Source organism: Dermacentor silvarum, chromosome 8 (assembly GCF_013339745.2).
Source record: "Dermacentor silvarum isolate Dsil-2018 chromosome 8, BIME_Dsil_1.4, whole genome shotgun sequence".
Lineage (NCBI taxonomy): Eukaryota > Metazoa > Arthropoda > Arachnida > Ixodida > Ixodidae > Dermacentor > Dermacentor silvarum.
The window spans coordinates 62,042,783-62,051,194 of record NC_051161.1 but is presented as its reverse complement, the minus strand read 5'-3'; positions in this window follow the sequence as shown (position 1 = coordinate 62,051,194).

Genomic DNA, 8,412 nt, shown 5'->3' with positions numbered 1-8,412 from the left:
GCTTTACGTGCCAAAACCACGATCTGATTATGAGGCACGCCGTAGTGGGGGACTCCGGAAATTTGGACCACCTGGGGTTCTTTATCGTGCACCTAAATCTAAGTACACGGGTGTTTTCGCATTTCGCCCCCATCGAAATGTGGCCGCCGTGGCCGGGATTCGATCCCGTGACCTCGTGTCGTTGTCCTTGCTCTGTGTTTCTCTCTTTATTGTTTCATATCTTCCTGCTTCTCCCTTTTCCTAGTGTAGGGTAACAAACCGTATTTCCGTCCTCGTTAACCTTCCTGGCTTTTTTTTTCGTATTTAGTAGTTCCTTCTTTCTCTCTCTCTCTCTCTCTCTAATCATAGCTAATTCATTAAACCTTCATAATGGAAACTACATTTTCTCGGATTTGCTAAAAAACTATTATTTCTGCGCCAGCGTCGCTAGTCGCTAGAGCGAATACGAAAAGTTCAGAGCTATATGAGTCCGGTCCTCAATGCACACGATCGCGCGCATTAAAATAAATCCCAAATATTAATTAAAGGCTCGCCCATGCACACTATCTGTCAGAGACACACAATCTGCGTTTTCACCCTATATTCCTGCGTATTGCACTTCGAATGTGCACCAATGAGTTACCTGAATATGATGAAACGGAAATTTATATCGTTTTATGTGTAACTGTTAACTGCTATATAATGTTGGGGCAGGAATTAATACCTAGTAAAAGAAAAAAATTCACATTTACAGCGACGGCTCTCCATAACTGGGGAAGTTATCGGCGTGGCTACTTCTACGTTCGGGCGGAACTGCGAATGTTTAATCAGCGTTAATACGCAGCAGTTCGATTCTAACAAGTGTCCGCAGACGCCAAAATACCTTTTATTCCACATTTTTCATTCTTTCTACGAACCGTTAAATTGTTTATTCTTGCTTTTCAGCCTCTAGTGATGCGCCGCTGTTGCCTTCACTGCGTCACTGCCGTTGAAGCTGGAGTACAGACACAAATACGCGTACGTTAATTGAAGTAGAATTAGAACGCGGGAGCTATAAGGTATTTATTTGGAACTGTCAGTGACGAGCAATTGCGTTGTCTTGCCTTCCATGCGCAATTCGAAGCTGCAGAATACCAGACAAACGAGACTGCGAAAGGGCTGCACCGGGTCATAGATTTTTCAGTAGCTGCTTCAATGCGCTGAAAAATGTACCAAGAGGAATCACCGACTCACCTGCTCCCAAGCCGTTCTATGTTTTGTGTGAAGCTGAATTCAAAACTCAAATACAAAATTTCAGCCGCGATGATCAGACAAATCGTGAGTTTCATGAATATTTCGGGGGTCTGTGGGATAATTGGCGGCAGCGAAATTACGTCGCCAGAAAAAGGAAGTCTTCTCTACTAAGTAGTAAAAACGGCGAGTGCGTCGACCGTTACCTTTTCTGCATCATACTTTCTTGTCCTTTAGCTTTGATATTTGGTGCTACGAAACATGGGCACCTCGAAGTGTCGCACGCCGATGCATAAGCGGTACCATGCCGAAAGGTTATTGAAGATCTGGAGCTTCTTTCAGCAGGCATTCCCCGGAGCATAAACCTATGTGTTTATATTGTATGTGTACTCGGCGCTGCGTGTGTTTTGCTCGCTGATTGCATGCGACTCGGAGACAGCTGGGGCATTCGGATTTTTCGTTTTTCGGAATTCGACTAAGCCCTATGTAGAAGAAAAACAAATCTCCTTCAGTGCGATTAAATGACAAAATACAAATATTTGTGGTTCGTTTCTTGGAGATTTCCTTAATACTTCATTGTAAAAGAAGAAGTCTACTTGCATGTGGTTTCCCCATAGCTCGTCGTTGCTCACTGATACTAATGGCAAAAAAAGAGAAAGCTTTAAAACTGTTTGCGGTTTACTGGCTACCGCGGTTCCAAGGTTCTCCAAGTTCTGTGATGGTAGTCGGACAACTTAAAACATACGAGCGTATATTCAGTCACCGATATCGATTTCAATATACAGATGCACAATGGTGATTTTACAGATGGTTCTAGGGGCTAAATTTACATCCATCGCAGTGTGCTGCATTGCCTTGCTGCTGCCGTGTTACCACGACCGGTGACTCCTTCGGAAGCAAAATTATGCGGAGGCACACGCAGTCATAATTCACTCACTTTCCACACGTGCACTCTGCAACCTTGATCTTGCTTTAAGAACAGTCTCAACGTACAACAATACAACGCTCAAACAGTGCGATAAATTAACGGTGCTTAGTGAGACAGCGTGGTAGTATTGATTTTTCTCTCACCATATAGTAAGGTGGCAGTAGCGGCCGAATATGCACAAGCTTGCGATAACGCTCGTTTGCATTGATCTGCACTATCACGAGATTGGGATTTATGCTTGGATCCTTGGACAGTGGCCGAGGTACTCATGCACGCATCCAGTCAATAAAATGATACCGCAGTTCGCGAGGCGGATTCGACTCTTCGACTTCCTAGCTGTGGTGGCTGCAAGTGACCATTCCACTTCGGCGTGCTTTCTTTTATGTGTAAACATTTCAATGCCTACCCAACGAGGAAACATGTCCGTCCGTCACGTAAGACCAATGCAATGGCTCATACCCCCGTAAACAAGCACAAAATGCAATCGCTCGTACCCACGTAAGGCAGAGGCTACAAGCGCTCAGTAAAGTGAAGTGAAAGAACAGTCCATACATTCATTGAAATCACCCATACCACACAAAGCATCATAAGTTTCAATAAAGAACAAGCTCAAAACAAGCCCCCTAACCATCAATAAAGCACTGAAAACCGCCCTCAGCAACTGTAGTGGTGGTTTTGCGACGGCTTCGCTAGACATCCAGGTTGATAAGGACCAATAAGACTTTATAAGGGTCGGATCATGTTCGATAGGGCTGATAACGACCGATGAGGGTTGATAAGGGTTTATACTGGTCGGATCAAGTTTCATAACATCGATAATGACACGGGGCTCTGTGGAGATGAGCAAGTGGCACAATTCGTACGCTTGCTTCGACAACTCCCAAAGGAATTTCTGCGTCAACTTTTTTTTTAATTTTCCATACCCCCTCCCGTATCCCCAAGTGCCGAGTACCCAATCGAAAGAAGCTTAATAATTCTTCTTGCGCTTCCGCCTTCTGCCCCCCCCCCCCCTCCCTCTTTCTCGCTCGCTCTCTCTTTCACCACTGCTCCTGTAATTTTACCGTGGAGAAAACAAAAGCACCGAAGTTTCCCCTTCGCTTGGAGCAAAAACTGCCATCACCGAACGGAAAAAAGGCAGATTGCGGAAGTGGCAAAAGGGTTATCGAGGCGATGAAGAAGATTAAGAAGAAAAAAAGTAAAGACGGTGGTACTTGCAGCTAAATGAAACCATGAGGCAGGAAAACGCTCAACAAAAATTGGACGGAACTGACAGTGAAGGCAATGAGGCTAAATAAGTGTGCCTCGAAGCGCAAGAAGCTGACGACTTCCGCTATTACAAGTCGCCGCTAATTACCTCCTCGCGGTAGCAGCGGAAAAAGTACGCCGGGGCTCCTCCGCGTCTCGTTCGGAGGACGCGCGTGTGACAGCCACTGGTTTCTGGCTGCGTCTTCGACTTGACGCGTCGCGGAGCCCAAGTTGGACACGACAGCTGGGAAGCAGGCGAATGCGTTTTTGGCCCGGGGGGAAATCATCGGCTTGAAATATTTGTTTTGCCCCCGAAACTTCGGAGGCGATTTGTACTTCTGCGTATGTTAACCCGCAATGACATCCCAGCCAGGATTGTTGCTGCTGAAAGAAAATGTAATCGCCGGAAAGTGCGCGCAATCGCCTGAAATAACTCCGATTGTAGCTCCAGTTTTTACGAGAGGAGAAGTACCGCGTTGCCTGTTTGCAAGCTTTCTTGTATTGCAATGACTCCGAGCTGTCGCGCTACCTTTCCAGAAGAGCATAGTACTGCGCCTGTTCACAAGCTTTCTTGTGTACAGATATCAATCATAACAAGTTATATGCAAATGAATGGTCTTGCACGCTCACTTTGCTTCGATGCCAGGGGCTTTTCGTAAACATGAAGGCTGATAATGGCAATCGGAAACAAAAACACCGGTAATGTCATTACAGAGTCAAATGCTCCGTGAACTCCGAGAATACGCTCGAACCTGATGAGACAATCGGCTTATTCTGTCGCTGCCTATGAGCGTGAACTGGATAGGTACAATAAATGTACAACTTTATTTCATCTGACAAGTTTCACATTCAACGCGACGAGGCTGGTCGAAATTTGGCCGCCATATGATTTTATGCAAGAAGTTGCGCTGGTACGGTTTACGCATGAGAACGTGACTCTGAAGACATATCTTTTGAAATGCATATAAGACTATGTTATGCCTCGTTTTATCACAGTGCGTGATGTTTGAGGCGCAGACACCTCTAACCAATAGGCACTACGCCATGGCAATAATTTTTTTTGGTAAGCCATCGGGGCAAATTTGGTTAGTTCTAAATTGCTAGTAATGTAGTTCTTGCTTCCACAGTAACAATGAAACTGATCGCATAAACCCATTCACCGCGCTGCCTACGTAGCACAGATTAGATCCCTACGAATGGCTGAACGAAAGAAAGAAAGAAAGAAAGAAAGAAAGAAAGAAAGAAAGAAAGAAAGAAAGAAAGAAAGAAAGAAAGAAAGAAAGAAAGAAAGAAAGAAAGAAAGAAAGACCTAATGAGCACCATCAAACTTTCAGTGGCACATTGCTTCGCACCTAGTAATTGCGATACGGGCGGAACCCCATTCATCTGGTGCATAATGATGATGCAAGGAGTATACTCACACAATTGGCCTTAGTTCGTAAGCTAAGATAGGCAGTTTTGCCCGAACAGGCGGAGCATTGAAACCAAGAGCAAGGTTTTGCGTTGCACTCGAGCCCCTCGGATGGGGTTCTAACAATACAGCATGTTGGGGCGACGTAGTACACACACGAGTCAACTGCTGCCGCAAAACGGAAACAGTGCCTTGAAAGCAGCCATGCATCTTCACAACTGTTGGCGCGATGAAGAGCGCACTCAGCGGCACTGCAGGCGTCGCACCTTCGTGGTGCGCCAGGGGACGTATTCTCGGACGATGACTTTCGGCGATACTATCGTCCTACGCGTGACGTAGCGCTCAACCAGCCAATCAGCTCATCAGGGTTTTGTTCAACTATAGCCAATAAGTGTGCACTGATAGTGATATCGTAGAAAGCGACTGTCCCAGAATACGTGCCCAGATGGGGCCGATGTGAAACCGTCGGCTTTGTCAGCGCCCAATGTAATCATTACGATAGCCCTAGCTTGACATTTACACATCGTTCCGCGCGGAGCAATCTATGAATTATGGCGCGGTATACACACACCTGCTCAGCATAGATGCTGTGATTCCTATGCGCACAACACTGTGTCAGTGCGGAAGGCTGCAAGCTGTCGTGGCGCCGTGGCAGAGTCGACTGTGCAGGGCGATATGGTGCGCTCACTTGCATTGGTCGTTTTCTTGCAGCCGAATGCCCTACGATTGCCTCGCGTCTCTGTCTCTGCGTGCCGCTCGCGTTGGTGGCGCCAATGGCATGAATGCGCCTCGATTGTTCGTATAATTAATATCCTAATAACACAACGCCTCAGAACTAAATAATTTAAAACGACTGAAAGTTGAGCAAGTTTGTATGGATTCGTGGTAGGGAAAGGCAGGCGTGTCGTTTAATCATTCGTGCTGCTCATTTTATGCCTATTTATGGTCGGCACCGATGGTTTGAAAAAAAAAACGATGCAACCGTCACAAGGTCTCAGTTTTGTTGCAGCCATGCGTATTTACGTAACCTTTAAAAATTTGGCAGTGTGGCAAAGCATCGACAGTGATAGCAAGGTTGCACTTGGACTCCCCGGACGGTGTTCTAACTATACGTGGTTGCGATTTTTCTTAGCCTGCGTTTCTTATATCAATTTGATTTCCACGTATTTCAACTGTACTCAGGTATTCGAAGCACTAGAGCCCACGTAATCATTATCTTTAATTCCGGGCACGCAATGTCACCTTTCTCGGTGGTCTTAGCCATAAAGTAGCACAGCAACCTTTTAGCAAGTAATTCTAGCAGAACAAGATCGACATTGTTTTGGCGGCCATGCCAACATCAAGACACGTGACTTTCTTAGCGCACCTAAAGGAAGTATACTCGAGGTGCTCTCCAAATAGCCTTTGGATATATCGAAGGGTCCTTGGCGCCATAAAGCTTGAGAACTACTGCTCTACGTGCATCCAATCGCTGCAAGTGTTCACAGTCTACACAATTATGTCTACAAATCCCCACTCACCTTCATTACAGTAACGCAAGCAAGAAAAGTCACTACAGCGTAAAAGTACACAGAAGTCCAAACTAAGAGAGAGACAGAGAGAGAGAGATGGCACTGGCGGAAAGTCTTAATGCTCTCTAATTTCACTCTTCTTTCTTTTCGGCATCAATTCTTGTTTCGTTACATAGGTACACCCGCCCCTCGTGAGAAGCTAAAGCAGGTAACGATCAAAAGCACCTCCACTGGAAACGAGAAAGAAAAAGGGGAACAGTATTGACCGCTAGCTAAAAGAGGCCAGCGCCAAAGAAAGGGCAAGTCCGGGTCATGCCCGTGTGTCTGCAATTCCAGCTCCGGAAACGAGGAGTGCGATTGTAGCGATCCGTTACACCGTAATTAGCGAGAGGCACTGGTCAAGCAGGAATAGGGTAGTCGTGGGGCAAAGTGTAAGTGTTCCGCCCTCTTTGCGTGCTCCTAAAGTTCTCTCTTTCCCGCTTTGTCCACGACACTCTAGTTATCATTTCTCTCTCTTGTTTAGCTATTATATCCTAGCACCGACCGAGACTGATAGTGCGAGGGTAGAAACAACGGACGCGTCTTCGCGCAACAGGGAGAAATTTGTAAAACAATGGCGGCCCAGTTATGAAAAGCGAATCGGCTTCAGTTCTGGCATTCGACAGGCACAACATGAATTTTGAGAAAACTATCAAACATGTTCTTTGCATTTGTCCTCGCTAGAGTGGAGGCAGGCGGTTGCGCGCCACCGCATTGGTCCGCAGCCACTTTTGGAGCAGACAATCTTGGAGTGCCGACCAATACGGCCACCACAACAGAAGTCTGTCAAGGCGTTATTTAGATTTCTACTTTAGAATAACCTATTCGGTGTACTTTAAATCCCTCTGCCGTTCCTGAAATCGTCCTTTTTTTTCTTGTTCGTTTCTTTTTTTTTTCTCCGCCATTACTTTCGTTTGCCGTCTTGCCCCTCTCTGGTGCCAAACCAGAAGCCTCTCTTCCGATTAGCCTTCATGCCTATCCCAAGTATTTCTCACATCACATCGAGGAGCAGACAAGTTTAAAGTTTAAAGTTTACAGTTTAAAGTTTACAGTTTAATGTTTAAAGTTTAAAGCTTAGAGTTTAAAGTTTAGAGTTTAAAGTTTAGAGTTTAAAGTTTAGAGTTTAAAGTTTACAGTTTAAAGTTTACAGTTTAAAGTTTACAGTTTAAGCTTTGCAGTTTAAACTTTGCAGTTTAAACTTTACAGTTTAAAGTTTACAGTTTAAAGTTTACTGTTCAAAGTCTACAGTTTAAGTCTACAGTTCAATGTTTACAGTTTAAAGTTTACAGTTTAAAGTCTACAGCTTAAAGTGTACAGCTTAAACTTTACAGTTCGCGCACCAAACGAATATAAGATCAGTAGTGAAGAATTGAACCGGCCTAGGCCTAGCACCAGGATTCTGAGCATGGTAATATTGCAGGTAAGGATAGCAACTTACGTAATTATGTTAATCTAAGGACAAACGGTACTTGCGGCTTCAGAACTTGTGGTTTGGGTTCTGCTAGCTGGCGCTACGAACATGTTTCACACTAAGGTTTCGGAATTATGTAGCACTCTGCTATTTATTAAGCTAATGCAATAATACCTTGGAGGACAGTATTTGCCTTTGTCCATGATCACATTTTTTTTTTTTACTGTCGCGAGGCATTGCATTGAAATTAACGAATTTTTGAACAATGAATTGATGAGCAGTGTATACCTTCTGCTGATTTCCGGTGAATATTAATGCCCAAATATGCGAAGCCGGAACAATTTATTGTTGCGCGAACATATTCATGCGGCTTTAGAATTTTAGCGTCAGGCTTTGAAATGCAGAAGATCATCGTTGTTTTATATAGAAGATCATCGTTTAATAAAAATGATCAGGAGCATTTGAGAAATAGCGGGAGACTAGCAGCTAGGTCTTCACTGCCAGTAATGTCTTATACGACATCGTAATTGTCAGCACACGAAAAGATTCCAACATGGAAGTCTGCCCTAAAGTTAGCTTCCTTTTTCGCAAGTCTGCATTGCAGACAAAGCACGCCTTACAGTAACTTATCCAAACTTGAAGAAATGACAGTGTGGTG